This window comes from Taudactylus pleione, unplaced genomic scaffold, assembly GCF_031769625.1.
Source record: "Taudactylus pleione unplaced genomic scaffold, aTauple2 ptg000034l, whole genome shotgun sequence".
Taxonomy (NCBI): Eukaryota; Metazoa; Chordata; class Amphibia; order Anura; family Myobatrachidae; genus Taudactylus; species Taudactylus pleione.
In genome coordinates this window covers 3687238-3704809 of record NW_028284436.1, presented here as the reverse complement: position 1 = coordinate 3704809, position 17572 = coordinate 3687238, and the positions used below count along the sequence as shown (strand labels likewise).

General features: G+C 45.0%; 1 pseudogene; it reads left to right on the top strand.

The window, feature by feature from the left end:
• The first annotated feature begins 5662 nt into the window (after positions 1 to 5662).
• On the top strand, positions 5663 to 6756 carry LOC148538864 (uncharacterized; annotated as a pseudogene).
• Positions 6757 to 17572: the final 10816 nt, after the last annotated feature.

Below are 17572 nucleotides of genomic sequence, written 5' to 3'. Positions count from 1 at the left end.
TTTTTCGCTCTGGGTCTCTGTCTTCTTTGAGATGTTCTTATCATGTTCTATGGCAGATTCTATGAGTGTATCTATTGTGACTCCCCTCCAGCCAGGTTGTGAGGTCTGAACCCGAGTCTTTAAGTTTTCTTTAAGACTGTCCATGAGTACCGTGACTATCATTCCCCTGTGGTGAGTGCTATCTTTAATATCTTCTATCCCAGTGTACTGGGTGATAGCCTGCAGAGCCCGGTCGCAATACTCTTCTGCAGATTCACTCTCCTTTTGCTTTATGGTGAAAATTTTGTTCCAGTTAACTACTACCGGAAAATATATACCCATTTGAGTTACAATGCGGGAAATGTTACCTTGGTTTACTTGGTTTGTTAAGGGAACGTCACCATCCAATACACAATCCGTGATAAATTTTGTCACATCGGTATTGCGTGGTAGACAGGCCCTTAACACCACACACCAATCTTTATTAGTTGGCTCATGAGAATTACCCATATTCCTCAAAAATCTTTGACATTTGGCTAGTTCCTTTTTGGGATCGGGGAAATCATTTATGATGGAATTTAGTTCTGCTCTTGTCCAAGGACAATGCATTACCACTTCCCTCATGGGCACTACACCGTTCGCATCTGCATTTCCATTTGGAACAGTTATTGTCCGAATGGGATGCAGACCGGTAGCGCTGCTACCTTTGACCTTGTTACTTGGCTGCTACGTATGGTATTAACAACTTCCTCTATGGGTGCAGAGGGTGCTAGCACTTCCCTTGCTGTTACCGATGGAGATGGCGGCACCACTCATGATTGTCATGGCGTAGCATCTATCATTTGTACAGCATGGGAAATGGCAGACATTACAATAGGCTCATCATCCACATCATGAACATTTTCTTTATAGTTGCTTAAGAGAGGGTACAAATTGCTTGTTACATTTTTATGGGTATTTTTGATAACTGTACCTGCACCTCCATCCACATAAGGTGGGGGTGGTGCATGTGAACTGCTGGCAATACCTTCCGCAATGCTACCTTGCTGCACGTGCACGCCATTTTGCAACTCGCCCGCATTGCAATTCAGCGTCGTGGATGTATTCTCTGGCAATGCGCTCGCTATGCTAGTTTGCGTTGCTTGAGCATTTTTAAGACACACATCCCCTTCATGCTGCCACAACTTTAAACATTCATAATATTTGACCTTTTTCTCTCTGGAGCGCATCAGACTGATGTGATCCCGGACATTATCTAATACATCTTTATCAAAACTACCAATTCTGGGAAACGGTCTAACACTCTTCATCGTCATTTTAAACCATACATCACAATACCTTATTGCATAAGTACCGTACATAGTATGCATAATACGACGGGCCGATCCAAGCGGCGCTTCCATTAGCAGCACATCATTGTCTAACATCTCTATTGTTGTGTGGCTCCCATTCCGAGACAACTCCTACTTTTTTCAATAAAGATTTAAACTGGTGAAAGACAGTCAAGATACTTTCACTTACCTGTGGATGATTTAAAAGGCCGCGCCCACACACCTGCGGAGATTTGAAGAAGGCGGCTCCACACACCCGGATAACATTTAAGAAGGCTACTTCCACACCTATGGAAGTTTAAGTCGGCTACTTCCCCGCACCTCTCTACAACAAAGACAACATGTACACCTGCTATTGTGTATAGAATGGTAAGCTGCTTACCGAGCAGCTAGCACTTAGCCCTTAAAGGTCATACGGTACCTCTAACTTTAGGGAACAAGTTACCCCTACCAACAAATACTCACTGTTAAACACTTTTTTCCTGCGCAGAAAAATACACATTAATCCAGATATTGATAGCAATTGAAAAAGAATGTAAACCTCAACGGCTTTGTTTAAACACGTGGCAGCACAACCTGAAGTACATATACGCTATTGTGCGACCAGTCGCATACACAATAATGTGACTACCACACAACCGTATGACAACCTTTAGCTGCGTACACAAAAGTGCGTCTTTACTGTGCACAAAACTGCGGCACCCCTTTAAATGTTAGGTTCTATCAACAAAGGAAAACAAACTTTTTCCTCTCTTGTCCCTGGATTCTAGTCAGCGTCCCTGGCTCACACGAAAATGGGTAGCGATTTCTCAGCACTGAGCAGTTGCAGGTAAACCCTGCATGTGGCCACTCCAACCTTTGGTGAGATACTGATAACCGTATGTGCCGTGTGAGTAGGTAAGTGACTTCACTACGAGCCCCCAACTAACGATACTGCTTTAGAACCTCTATACACTCCTGCCTATAAACCTCTAAGGATGACGCTATTTTGCGTACGCAGTCATACAGTAAATAAAGACTCCAGACCTAGAACTTGTGGTTCCAAAGCACAAAGTATTATTCAAGTAAAAGTAAGTAAAGTACGCTATGATCTAAGTACAATTTAGCGCAAAGAAATTATACAGACCCAAGTACAGTTATACATACGCAGCACTCTGGACCATATGTCGGCATCAGCAAGAAACCCCCGTAAATCAGCATTCAGCACAAAGACTAGAAAGCCAGGGTCAGAGCACACATATTTATACCCCCCCCCAGAAATAGACAACACAATAGAGAAGTTTGTTGCTAATACCATTGGTCCTACAGGAGAGGGCATATGTTACAAGGCATCTAACAGGTTGGTTCAAATAGACACAGTCCAGCCTCTAACAACTGGTGGTCTCTGGTTTCCCACCTCATGCAAATCCTAACAGTTGGTCATATAATGTACACTTTGTTGCTTGAAGTCTCTGCGGTCCATAAGTTGAGAATGCATGTTGCGATCTCTACATCGATGTTACCGGTATACTGTTGAAAGAGTACGCATCAGTACAATACCAAACATGGCTTACTTATCACATATAAAACCTTAGTTACCAGATAATCTTTATTTCATAGCAATTATAATAAATGAGCATACTTGAATCTTATACCTTAAAGCTTATGGAACCTTGTATGTGGATATGTAATGTGTGAGTATGTGGGGTTTGATGTAAAGACGCTAGTTAACTTGGGGCAGATGCGTGCGCATGAAGCTAATATTCAGCGTATTCATACAGGATCTTATGCATTCGCTAATAAGCGACTAGTTAACAGCGCAATTGTGCGTATTAATGTGTATATAAGAAATGGTGAAAGCTGCAGTCGCATGATGCTAATAGTAATATCGCCACATGTACTTAAGTGTGAGTTTATCTAAAATGGTGCTTGGGCGGCCATTCGCATAATGGCGTCTTGCGATTTCATTTCCAAGATGGCGTCTTGCGGCCAGTCGCAAGATGGCGTCACTGCGATTCAATTTTAAACTGATCTTGTCTCAGCCAATTATCCAGCTTCGACAAGAGTTACAGTAAGTAGGGAGTGAGACAGGTTCCCAGCACTCAGATCCATCTCCATGTCTGCCTCCCCAGCCATTGACCTAATCGCACATCACTGGCTGACAGTTAACCCGCCAGTTAGTAGCAATGCCAAATATGACCTGACATTGTTAGTGTGCATGCATGACCTGGGTTTCATGCATGTGCACAGAGCGGGGCAGTATGGACAAAGGATCCTTCTTTGCAACCATGACCTCCTTCCTATAGGAAGGAACAGGACTGTGATACCCCCAGAAAATACAGGGTGCATGACAGCCCACAGTATATACATTAAAAAAATAGATATATTATCCTATAGCCTGGGAGAACTCACATAGCCCTCCCTGTGCCACTAAAATATGAGTGGTGTGCCCCTGGACTGACAGGCACACATACACAAAGCCCTCAACTTAGTCTTCCTCCCCCCTCCTCATTGGAAAACTTGGCTGCAGCAGGGGGAGGTGTAAATGAGGGACCAGTCAGCACTCCTCATCTGATTGGATGGAGGAGCAGCAGCAGAAACAGGAAAGAGAACGCTGAGGCAGACTGGGAAGAGCAGCCATTGCTGGTCTGTTCTGTGCAGTGAGAGCAGCAGTGATCCCAGCAGCAAGAAAAGCAGGCTGCAGACTGAAGTGTGCTGATTTCTTCAGTGATATTGCAGAGACCTGGGCAGACAAGGGAGAGAAATCCCCCATTGAGAGGAAACAGGCAGAGCAGCCAGAGTAAAGCTTCCCCATTACCAGTGACACCCTGCTGCCCATATATGGAGGACTAGGGGCAGTTGCAGCAAGAGAGAGCCCTGAGAGGGGAAAAAACAAATACAGAGCCAGCACAGTGTTTTCAGCAGCCTGTGACAACCCTGGGAGGTGGGTTGGCATGCTTCCAAAGAAAATCCTATACAAGTAAGAAGGGACACTATTCATGCATCTCTTACACCTCACACACATCTCTTGCACCTCAGTTGAATTGTTCTGGAGAGTAGGAAGCTCTCATTTTACTCTAAGGCACAGGGTAGCTTATTGTCAGCCAGTAATATTGTTCTGCTATGTCCCAGCACCCAACCTTAGTAAAGGAATAGACCTACTCCAGTACAATCATTGTCTGCCTGTGACACCCTACAGATCAGTAATCTTTTGGAGTAAGACCAGCAGGAGAAACCTGTAAGAATTCACATGAGCACTGTACACCAGCAATGGCAGGGAAGCTAAAACATACAAACTCTCTTTCAACGGCATTGCATCTTATGTATATATATATACAGTTGAGGACAGACAGTGTGATAACTGGCCAGGAGTCACTCCATGTTTTTGAAGAACGGTGCTCTAAAATTGTGCTAAAAAGAGTGATGTAAGAAAAGTGTGGAGGATAGTACCACCTAGCAGACAAAACTAGGACTGCATGTTGGATAATTGTACTGAGCCTTACTCTGCATAACAGCTGTGATAGATTACCTCTTGGACTCAAAGAATAGCGAATCGCCCCAGAGTAGAGGAAATATACACAATTAATATACCGTGTCTCTGGAATAACCTTCTCCACTCAGCGTGCCCACTGCCAGGACAGGAACTTACCTTTCTTATGCATATATATCCATACCAGTACACATAAAAGAGGGACTCCAAACCTGTGCACAGGTACATGGACATGCTCTGAGTTAATGTTGATTTATTGAATATATTATTTTCTTGAGTAAGAGAAATTAAGTAAGAGTATTGAGTTATTCAGTCATTTTCACGTATTCACATATGTCAAGTGTTTCCACAAGTTAACCTTACAACTAAAGTGTATACTTGAGTATAGGCGCATTGTTGGTAAGTTGTTCATAAGTGTGTGATTTAGCATATTGATGTCATGTAACCTGGTCAAATAATTGCGTCTAATTAACCGTGACAGATGACGTTGGGTCCCACAGTTCCTGTACAATAAACCATTTTTTTTCCTTAAAGTTGTTTATTGTGTGAAAAATATTTGCTTGTAATGAGATTTTAATTTACAGTAATATACCTAAGTTATTGATGTACTATACCCACTAGTTCCACTAAACTAGCCGGAACTTGAGACTGCTCCCTGAGCTATCATTGGTCGAGACCTGTATTCCTTACCTCTCTGAAGTAGCCTAATCGAACCTCAAATCGGGAACCCGAGCCTGGCTGTCAGGTAAAAAGAAACATAACTGCCGTGCATACTCACACTGTGACACACGTAGATACATAAGTACCTGGGGGATATAACATTTGGCGTCAACTGAACAGGATTCGGAGTCCAAAGTAAGGAAATCAACGACCATTGAAAAACATGTCGACAGAACAACCTCCCTCAAGGGGGGAGCCCACCAGTGAACACAACAGATCAGAACAAGCTACACCTGCAATGGCACAAATCAATCCAATCACCCTGCCATACTACTTTGGAGCCCCATAGCTCCCAACATACAGTGGGGATGTCCACAGTCCAGAAGGAAACACCTTAACTGAATTTAAAAATAAAATAAAATCTATGTTTCGGCTGTATCCCCTAAGTGACCAACAACAGGTAGAGATATTGATAGGCCAATTAAAAGGATCACCCCTTAGGGAATTGAACTTGTGGCCATTGGATAAGAGAAAAAATGTAGATCAGGTGGTGAAAAGGCTAGCCACTACCTTCGAAACACAAACATTCCCTGAACTAAAAATTAAATTTTATGCTCTTAAGCAATGATCGGGAGAAACTCTCCATGACTACGCACTGAACTTACAGGAAGCCATACGAGCAATACAGGCTGTCGATGCAGAGGAAGTCAGAAACACTGACAAGGCCCTAATAACTCAATTTATCGAAGGGTCCATGGGAGAAAGTATTCGAGCACAATTACGGTTGTTGAGACTGCAGAAGCCAGACGACTCATTTTTGGATTTCAAAGAGGCCGCGATCAGAGTAGTAGGCACTAATACAAACCGAAATGTGGAGTTCCCAGAGATGCCAGGATTCCATGAGCATCCATGTTCTGAGAAAATGTCAAAAAGCAAAGATACCGTACTACAAGGTATTCAAGCTTCATCTACAGACCCGATGCAAACCCTAAGGAAACAACTGGAAGACTTGACGGTGGGGATGACAGAAATGCGAAAGGAGATGTGGCACATCACAAAGCAGCAAAATACTGGTCCCACCGAACCTAGGTGGAGAACTGAACGAAGGAGTTCCTCAAGCGATTGGTGGGATCCTCCCCGAAGGGGTGGAAGGAGGTTGACTGATCAATTTGATGGGCAGGGCGCCCGATCTGTAGGCGATGTCAGAGAGCAGGCCACGTAGAGAGGAATTGTAGTCACTCAGAGGATTTAAACTCCAATTCCCCGAGGGTGGGGTCGAACCTCGGGGAGAGCAAGCAGAGTAGAGCCAGACCCTGAAAAGTGGTGACCCCAGTATATTGGACCGTGCCCGACGATTCCAATACTTATCGATGGCGTAGAGACACTAGCAATGTTAGATACTGGGTCACTGATTACTACAATACAACTCTCAGCCTTCCGACAACGCTGGGGGGACAGACAACTACTATTACCTCCACCAACGGCCTGGGAATTTCCTGCATTGGTTACTGGGAAGCGGATGTAAAAATTGGAGAGACTCTTCTGCTATGGCAGGGGTGCTTGGTGACCGAAACAAGCGATGCCAAGGTGGCTCCTATAATTTTAGGAATGAACATCCTACAGAAGTGTCCTGAAGAATTGGTGTCCACTTTGAGAGGAGAGTTGTCTAGAGTGGCTTCGCAGGGACAACTTGTCTTGCAGAAAACTATCAAGGTGCTACAAGCACATCAAAAATTTGTGAGTAATGGTGAAGTCGGGAAGGTGCGGCTAACAGGTGGCAAACCTATCAAACTGCAGCCAAAATTCTGAGACCATCCTCTCGGGTAAAACTCGCTACATTCCAAATGGGCAGAACTATGAAGCTCTGATAGAGTCATGCCTGATCCCAGCTAAACATGATATAGTTGTGGCAAGCACCTTAGTAACAGTTGAAAATGGAAGGGTCCCAGTGCGAATACTTAACCCCCATAACCGGTCAGTTAAGTTGTATCGGAATCAAGCACTGGTCAAGTTACTCTGGACCACGTTCCAGGATGTTTTGCACCGATCAACTCAACATGACCACAAAGACTGACCTGGTGGGTGAACAGAAGGCTGAGTGGTGGAAGGAGATTCAAATTGGGGATGCCAGTATTTCAGAGGAACACAGGTGAGGGGCTCTCCAAGTAGTAGAGGAAAATGCGGAGACTTTCAGCCAGAGTCCAACGGATCTGGGTGTTGTCGCAGATATACAGCATCGGATCCTCACTGGGGACGCACCCCTTATCAAAGAAAAACATCGTCCACTAGCCCCAGCATTATACCAGCCAGTGCGTCAGATGTTGGAGGACATGAAGGCCAACGGAATCATCCAGGAGAGTCATAGCCCATGGGCGGCACCCATGGTATTGGTTCGGAAAAAAGATAGACAACTACGATTCTGTGTAGACTATAGGAAGCTGAATAACATTACCCACAAGGATGCATATCCCCTACCCAGGATCGAGGAGTCTCTCACCGCACTCAAGTCTGCTAACTACTTTTCGACCTTGGATTTGACAAGCGGATACTGGCAAGTATCAATGGCCACCACTGCCCGAGAGAAGATCGCTTTCACCACCCCAATGGGATTATATGAATTTACTCGTATGCCATTTGGATTGTGTAACGCACCTGCAACTTTCCAAAGGTTGATGGAACACTGTCTGGGGCACAGGAATTTTGAAACCGTTCTCCTCTATCTAGATTATATTATCATGTTCTCAAAGACGTACTCTGAACACCTCCAACACTTACAAGAGGTCTTTCAGCGATTGGCCAAGTACGGACTCAAATTGAAGCCCTCGAAGTGCCATTTACTGAAGCCCAAAGTTCAGTACCTGGGCCACATTGTAAGCTCTAAAGGCGTCACACCCGACCAGGAGAAGATCAGAGCAGTGCTAGACTGGCCCATCCCACAGACCGTTAAGGACGTCTGACATTTTTTAGGCTTCATGGGATACTATCGAAGATTCATTAAGGATTTTGCCAGAATAGCTACCCCATTAATGGAGTTACTCCGAGGGATCCCCAAAGATGGATATAGTAAAAGAATACTCATCGAGTGGACAGCGAAACGCCAGATGGCCTTCGACCGACTAAAAGGGATTTTGACAGAAGCACCATTACTGGCTTACCCGGACTATAGTGAACCTTTTTGCCTGTATACAGATGCCAGTAAGCAGGGCCTAGGGGCAGTCCTCGCTCAAGTTCAGGATGGTCAGGAACGTGTTATAGCCTCTGCCAGCCGAAGTCTTTGTAAAACCGAAAGAAACTATGCTAACTACAGCGCTTTCAAACTGGAGTTTCTAGCTTTGGTGTGGGCTGTGACTGAGAAATTCAGGGACTATCTTGCTGCTACCCCTTTTGTTGCCTTCACTGATTGTAACCCACTGGCCCATCAAACAACTGCCCATTTGGGAGCGCTAGAACAGCGATGGTCATCACGGTTGGCCAATTACCGGTTCAAGATAGAATATAGGAGTGGCCGCAGAAACGCCAATGCAGATGCCCTTTCCCGTCTACCCATGGTTGAGGAAGGCTCAGAGGAGGCTGATCAGTGGGAACAAGTGGAGATACCCAATTTCAGCCCCCGCACCAAGACACCCAAGCAACATTTTTGCGGCTTCAGCTACAACCGAGAGGTGGGGTGACCAAGGAGGGGGAACCGAGGATGAGTGGATTCACTGGCAGAATGAGAGTCCATGTCTGCGACAACTGAAAGAGCGATTGATTACCCACCGGGGGTATCTCGGACAGAGCGGCAAATGGCAGCCCCAGAGTTGGTTCACCTGTGGCGGCAGTGGGATCGACTTGAACTGCAGGGAGACCTGCTCCTGCGGCAAAGTACATTTCCAAAGACCCACCTACCTGTCAAACAACTAGTGGTACCTCGGACAAGAGTTGACACCATTTTAAGGGCTTACCATGACCAGTTTGGTCATTTCGGCTGCCAGAAGATGGAAATCAATCTTAGGAATAGATTCTACTGGAACCACCTGCGCCAAGATGTGGAAGACTGGTGTAAAGCCTGCCTGACTTGCGCGACACATCAACCTGTACTGCATGGACAGAAGGCACCGCTCCATCCCATTATTAGTCAGCAACCCTTGGAAATCATCTCTATCGACCATGTTATATTGGAGCCAAGTCGTACTGGGTACACTTACGCCATAACCATCATAGACCACTATACGAAGTTCACCGTCGCCTTGCCAGTCCGAGACCTAACGGCCAAGACAACAGCTGAAATCTTCTGGCGGGCATTTGTCAGGCCTTATGGGTATCCAACCAGCATTCTCACAGACCAGGGCCCATCCTTTGAATCCCGACTCTTCCAGGAATTGTGTGCCCTATACGGCTGTAAAAAACTACGCACAACTGCATTTCACCCTCAGTGGAATGGGGCCTGCGAAAGAATGAACCAGACTCTGATAAATATGCTTAGGGCCGTACCACCTGCTCAGAGACTTGAATGGCCTACCTTGCTAGCGGAATTGATCTTCATATACAACAACACGACACATAGTTCGACGGGATATACTCCCTACTACTTGCTCTTTGGACGTCAGGGGAAACTCCCTGCCGACATCCAGCTGGACATACCGGGAGACACTTCATTAAAGTTCTACCCAGAGATAACATGGGTACAAGAAAACCAGAACAGACTGAAGGAGACACAAACCATAGTCAGTCAACGAATGGATACTGTACGGGAGCGGCAGAAAAGGAATTATGACGTTGATGCTCATGCTAGTCCATTGGCTGTGGGCAGTAAGGTGCTGAAGAAAAACAACCAGCGACATAACAAATTAGACTCCCAATGGGAACCTACTCCATACATAATTACAGCAGTTCCTATGACTGAGGTGGCCATCTACCACATAGAGCGGGAGGATGGCAGCCACAAGAAGCTGATTCATCGGGACCAACTTAAATTATACCCCAACCATCGTGAGGAGATCGAAGTGACACAGAGGGATCAAACACGGAACTTGGATCAAGACGACCAAGCAACAGCAGGGATGCCGGATAACCCCTTGGATCTAGTGATGAGTATATACTGGCCAGCTGTATCCATTTTTACATACCCGGAGCAAGGCAGGCAGTTGGAAACCCATGATGTGGACGATCGATTGGAAGAAACTCCTCGGCAAGCAGCACAAGAGGGATTTTGCCAGTAAGATATAGACAATAGCGTGTTCCGGAATTGCGACTCCATTAAGTGAGCAAATATGTTGACTAGTTATGATAGGTAGAATTACATGTGATTGAACATGAGCTAATGAATGTTGTTGCCAAGTATATTGATGATTAACACCTAAATTGTTTAGTACTTGTAAATGAAGGTATTTCATGCTGGTAAATTTATTGCTGTTGTGAAGTAATGGACTTTATCAGGGAGCCACAAATGCGTGAGGACACGCATCATTCAAGCGGGGATGAATGTGGTACCCCCAGAAATTACAGGGTGCATGACAGCCCACAGTATATACATTAAAAAAATAGATATATTATCCTATAGCCTGGGAGAACTCACATAGCCCTCCCTGTGCCACTAAAATATGAGTGGTGTGCCCCTGGACTGACAGGCACACAAGCACAAAGCCCTCAACTTAGTCTTCCTCCCCCCTCCTCATTGGAAAACTTGGCTGCAGCAGGGGGAGGTGTAAATAAGGGAACAGCCAGCACTACTCACCTGATTGGATGGAGCAGCAGCAGAAACAGGAAAGAGAACGCTGAGGCAGACTGGGAAGAGCAGCCATTGCTGGTCTGTTCTGTGCAGTGAGAGCAGCAGTGATCCCAGCAGCAAGAAAAGCAGGCTGCAGACTGAAGTGTGCTGATTTCTTCAGTGATATTGCAGAGACCTGGGCAGACAAGGGAGAGAAATCCCCCATTGAGAGGAAACAGGCAGAGCAGCCAGAGTAAAGCTTCCCCATTACCAGTGACACCCTGCTGCCCATATATGGAGGACTAGGGGCAGTTGCAGCAAGAGAGAGCCCTGAGAGGGGAAGAAACGAATACAGAGCCAGCACAGTGTTTTCAGCAGCCTGTGACAACCCTGGGAGGTGGGTTGGCATGCTTCCAAGGAAAATCTAATACAAGTAAGAAGGGACATTGGGCCTGATTCAGAGCCGGACACTATTTGCGAATGTTCGTTCATAAAAAGGGGCCGGCTATTTAAATTGAGCGCTCGCTCTTTGCGGTCTGTTGGCGCCTCTATGTCTGAGCGAGTGAATGAAACATCCGCTCGCTATTTTGTAAAGACGCCCCCGGCCGTTCGCATCATACGTCATCTCCGCTATTTATTAGATTAATCGAGTACATCGAAAGGCGTCTGAACTGCTCCCAGTGCTTGTGGTAGGTTTTACTTCCCGCAATCACTGCGAGCAGTTCAGGCTAGAAGACAACCAAGTGACGTGGTCGATGATGCTGCTTTGTTAATTATGCACACCCATTAAACGCCCGTTTTGCCCATTAGGCACGCCTGCGTTCGGATCTCCACTCCCTGTTTTCAAGCACCTTCCCCTGTTACCACCCACAAACACCTCATTCTGTCACTCAAATTAGCAGGCCCTCGCTGTTTTGCGAGCGCACGATTTCCGACCGCAATGACTGGTTGGTGCATGTGCATTATGACCCATATGCATGCACAGATGTGCGAACATCGCTCGGAGCGAACAAGCGGCCGCTTACGAGCGGCTCTGAATCAGACCCACTATTCATGCATCTTTTACACACACCTCAGTTGAATTGTTCTGGAGAGTAGGAAGCTCTCATTTTACTCTAAGGCACAGGGTAGCTTATTGTCAGCCAGTAATATTGTTCTGCTATGTCCCAGCACCCAACCTTAGTAAAGGAATAGACCAACTCCAGTACAATCCTTGTCTGCCTGTGACACCCTACAGATCAGTGATCTTTTGGAGTTAGACCAGCAGGAGAAACCTGTAAGAATTCACATGAGCACTGTAAACCCAGCAGTGGCAGGGAAGCTAAAACATACAAACTCGCTTTCAACGGCATTGCATCTTATGTATATATATATATACAGTTGAGGACAGACGGTGTGATAACTGGCCAGGAGTCACTCCATGTTTTTGAAGAACGGTGCTCTAAAATTGTGCTAGAAAGAGTGATGTAAGAAAAGCGTGGAGGATAGTATTACCTAGCAGACAAAACTAGGACTGCATGTTGGATAATTGTACTGAGCCTTACTCTGCATAACAGCTGTGATAGATTACCTCTTGGACTCAAAGAATAGCGTATCGCCCCAGAGTAGCGGAAATATACACAGTTAATATACCGTGTCTCTGGAATAACCTTCTCCACTCAGCGTGCCCACTGCCAGGATAGGAACTTACCCCCACTACTGTGACATGTTTAAATTTAAATATATATGCATATATATCCATACCAGTACACATAAAAGAGGGACTCCAAACCTGTGCACAGGTGCATGGACATGCTCTGAGTTAATGTTGATTTATTGAATATATTATTTTCTTGAGTAAGAGAAATTAAGTAAGAGTATTGAGTTATTCAGTCATTTTCACGTATTCACATATGTCAAGTGTTTCCACATGTTAACCTGACAACTGAAGTGTATACTTGAGTATAGGCGCATTGTTGGTAAGTTGTTCATAAGTGTGTGATTGAGCATATTGATGTCATGTAACCTGGTCAAATAATTGCTTCTAATTAACCATGACAGATGACGTTGGGTCCCACAGTTCCTGTACAATAAACCATTTTTTTGTCCTTAAAGTTGTTTATTGAGTGAAAAATATTTGCTTGTAATGAGATTTTAATTTACAGTAATATACCTTGAATCTATAAGTTATTGATGTACTATACCCACTAGTTCCACTAAACTAGCCGGAACTTGAGACTGCTCCCTGAGCTATCATTGGTCGAGACCTGTATTCCTTACCTCTCTGAAGTAGCCTAATCGAACCTCAAATCGGGAACCCGTGACACACCTAGATACATAAGTACCTGGGGGATATAACAGGACTACAGGATCCGGCAAAAAAGTTTCCAGAGCTTGATGAATAAATGTCCCCCATACTAGTGTATGGGGACTGCGGACAGAATTGGGACTGCCAGGTAAGAGGACATATCCATTATATCTTCTGCATTACCTGTGTAATGGATAGCCCAGAAACTTGAATAAGTGGGAGTGGCCACTGAAAAATGGGGGCATGTCAACATGACACACCACTGATTCTCGACACTCTGAGAGCATTCCTTTCCACTCCATATGCACCTTTATGCCCCGTAGTAGTAGTTCCCCTTATACAGTGCCCATTATGCAATGCCTCTAGTATTAGTGTCCCTCATGCAATGCCTACTGTAGTAGTGCCCCTTATGCAATGTTCCCAGTAGTAGTGCCCCATATGCAATGCCCTCTGTTGTAGTGTGAATTATGCAGTGCCCCCAATAATGCCCAATATATAGTGTCCCTCCAGTAGTGCCCCTTATACAGTGCCCATTATGCATTTCCCCCTGTATTGCCCCCAGTAGTGCCCCTTATGCAGTGTCCCCAGTAGTGCCAAATACATAGTGCCCCTTATATAGTGTCCCTATGCAGTGCCCAATTTATAGGGCCCCAAGTAGTGCCCCCTGTAGTGTCCAATATATAGTGCCCCCAGTAGTGCCCCTTATGCAATGCCCCCTGTAGTGCCCAATATATAGTGCCCCCAGTAGTGCCCCTTACATAGTATTGCCTATGCAGTGCCCAATATATAGTGCCTCCTATGCAGTGCCCAAAATACACTGCCCCCAGTAGTGCCCCTTACACAGTGTCCCACAGTCCCCCCAGTAGTGCCCCTTATGCAGTGCCCCCAGTAGTGCCCAATATATAGTGTCCCCAGTAGTGCCCCTTATATAGTATTGCTTATGCAGTGCCCAATATATAGTGCCCCCTATGCAGTGCCCAATATACAGTGGCCCCAGTAGTGCCCTTTATACAGTGCCTCCAGTAGTGCCTGCTCCCAGTAGTGCCCAATATATAGTGCTCCCAGTAGTGCCCCTTATATAGTGCCCCCTATGCAGTACCCAATATACAGTGCCCCCAGTAGTAGTGCCTTTTTCACATAAAACACACAGACACACATAGACAGACAAAATTATACTTATATCATCCTCCACTATGGGAGCGACGTCATGACATCTCCCTTCACCCAGTGCAGGAGCCGGAAGGCGGAGCTCATGAGTGAGCTCCAGCCTGGCCCCGGCCCTGGGTCTGTCTGACTCTCGTTGGCTGCTAAAACAAACACCACTGCCAGGTAGTACGAGTGCCTGGCTCCTACTGCAAATGCATGTAGACGGGACAGACCCTAGATTATTATCATACCTCCCAACATCTGATGCAGGCTGATTGGGACATTTGCGCGCCGAAGGTGAGCGCGCTACGAAAAAGGGAGCATGGCCTGTCCAAAAGGGGTGTGGCCTAGCGACACGCCCCACTTCCATCACTAACGGGGTGATCGTCTTAGTTTACACGGACGAAGAACATGATCACCCCGTGCAGGGAACCAGCCGGACGGAGCGGAAGCCGCTAAAGGTAGGCAGAAATAGGGAGAGACAGCTAGTATTCACGTCTGACTCCATTATCACACCGCAATGCAAGGCATTTAATCGGAACCCTGGTGTCAATCATGGACTTCCCTAAATATTAAAAAGGATTTTAAACATCTTTACTAATCTTTTCATTTTACAGGTATTGCGTTACACTTATATAGTTGGGAGGTATGTTATTATACAGATACATGTAACTATATATGACTGCTACATGAAATACATATTATTTTCAACACAACAGTCGTCCTGTTTATCACAGGCCATACATATCATGGTCCGACATTTCTGGTGAGCCAATGATAATGTAATAAGGATAAATAAATATGGCTGTACAGAAATGTACTAAGCCTTGGTGAATGATAGCATGGAGAGAGATAAAGTACCAGCCAATCAGTTCCTAAATGTCATGTTTTATATATCCTTTTATGCAAAAATACAAATAAGCTTTAATCCACCATCAAAATCAAAAAAGCATCCATAGATAAAGTGCATTTTAATCACAATCAGTCAGGACATGTGCTGAACTTCATGGCTTAACCCTTTCTCAATACTATAAAGAGAAAATCTTACCCAGTGGTTTCAAGATCCGAAATCAACCGACCATAGGCAGATCTAATACTGCTTTTTACAAACAATGGTGTAAAATTTTAAATGATTGTCCTTTTCAACTAATGATTACAGTTATTGAACAGGTTAATGCTGACATTGAGTCACTTGATAAGAAAATTGCGGTGTGCGAAAGCCCTGGTTTGGATATATTGAGGACAGACTCCTCTATTGATTGGCTGTCTAAAATAAAGACAAACGTAAACCAATTTTATTCAGTTTTACTGGTGTTTTAGAAGAATTCATATAAGCGTGTTAAAGAAGATTATAAGGAAATGCCAGTATATGGCTGGCTTCAGGTAGCTGAATCCAAATCCAATTTTAGGAGTGCTAATAGATTTAGAAGGACTAGGGCTGATAGGTCATACTCTGAAATTGACAGGCATACATCTGCGTGTGATTCTGATCAAGCATATCCACATTCTTCTACTTCTTCTTTTGTAAAGGAAAGTGTGACCAGGTCCAAATACAAAGGTCTAAAAAACAAAGGCCCTGTAGAAGAGGAGGGTCTAGGCATCACAAGCAAAAACCAGAGTTAAAGAGGCAGGAGGAAGTAGTGATATTTAATCCATCTTCCTACACTCCCTCTGTCTCTGAGCTAGCTGTTTTATCTAAAGGATTGTCCTTTGTTAGAACTTTCAAACAGATTACTTTCGATTTTGGAGTAGAGCTTTATCGTTTTCATTGTTTGTTGAAACTCAAAGATATTTTTGCTAGACAACCGCCAGTCTCTAATGAATGTAGTAAATTTAAACCTGAGGCTGGGTACACACCTGAACAACTTGTAATTTGACCGATTTCGTATCCAATTTCCCTTGAGGGCAGAACATACGATGTTGAGCATACTCACTGTCCAATATCACATATGATCTAACAATATATGATATCATCAGATGGTATATGATTTATCGTTGCTACCATACACACTAGGACAACCGTCAGGGCTGTAGCTAGGGTAGTGCGGCCAGTGCCATCGCACAGGGCACCACAGGTCAGGGGGCGCTGTTTGGACCTGTCAAATTTCTGTTTATTATCATTCTCACTTATAACTTCCTCTTATTTCATCCCCAGCATCTCCTGGCCTCCTCTTTCTCTTCCCTGGCCCTTCCCCATGAGGCCATTCCCCTTTTTTGGGTGCATCATGTCCCCTTGAAAAATGAGGGGGGCACCAATGCTCTTTCTGGAACAGGGCACCAAAAAGTCTAGCTACGGCTCTGACAACCGTTCATAGGATCCCCTGGAAATTAGAATAATGGGCTGTACAGTGTACAGTGGGATGTGCTGTAAAAAAGGAAATAGGGAAAATGCCATTTTATCTGTGCAGTATTGCTCTGTATTTGCAGATGTTAGGTTATCCTGCTGAACGCTCTTCATAGCTTACTATTCTACTTTGTTTTGCCTTGCTCTGCGTGGTTTTGTGCTCTGAAAGTATGGATAGTTATCGCAATCAAGCTGTGGCTACCCATGTTGTCACTGTGGCAACACTCCCTGATACCCAGAAGGCTCACAAGAGGAGGAGAGTGGAGATGGCCTGCTGGACCAAGGAGTGGCTGCTGCAGAGAGACTCCTTGTCTCACATGCCCTTGCTAATGGAGATTCGTGAGAACAATCCTGATGACTTCAGGAATTTTATGCGGATGGACGATGACACCTTTGACCATTTGCTTGCTCTGGTGACTCCATACATTGAGAAGCATCAAGACACCAAGTTTCAGAAGGCCATCACTGCTGAGGAGAGACTGGTGGTAACCCTATGCTTCCTGGCTACTGGCAGGTCCCTGGATGATCTAAGGTTTGGATCTCTCATATCTCCACAAGCTTTGGGGATCATCCCCGAGACATGTAAAGTCATCATACATGTGCTTAAACAGCAATACCTCAAGGCAAAAAAAATTCTATTGCAAAATGTATTGTATTATATATAATT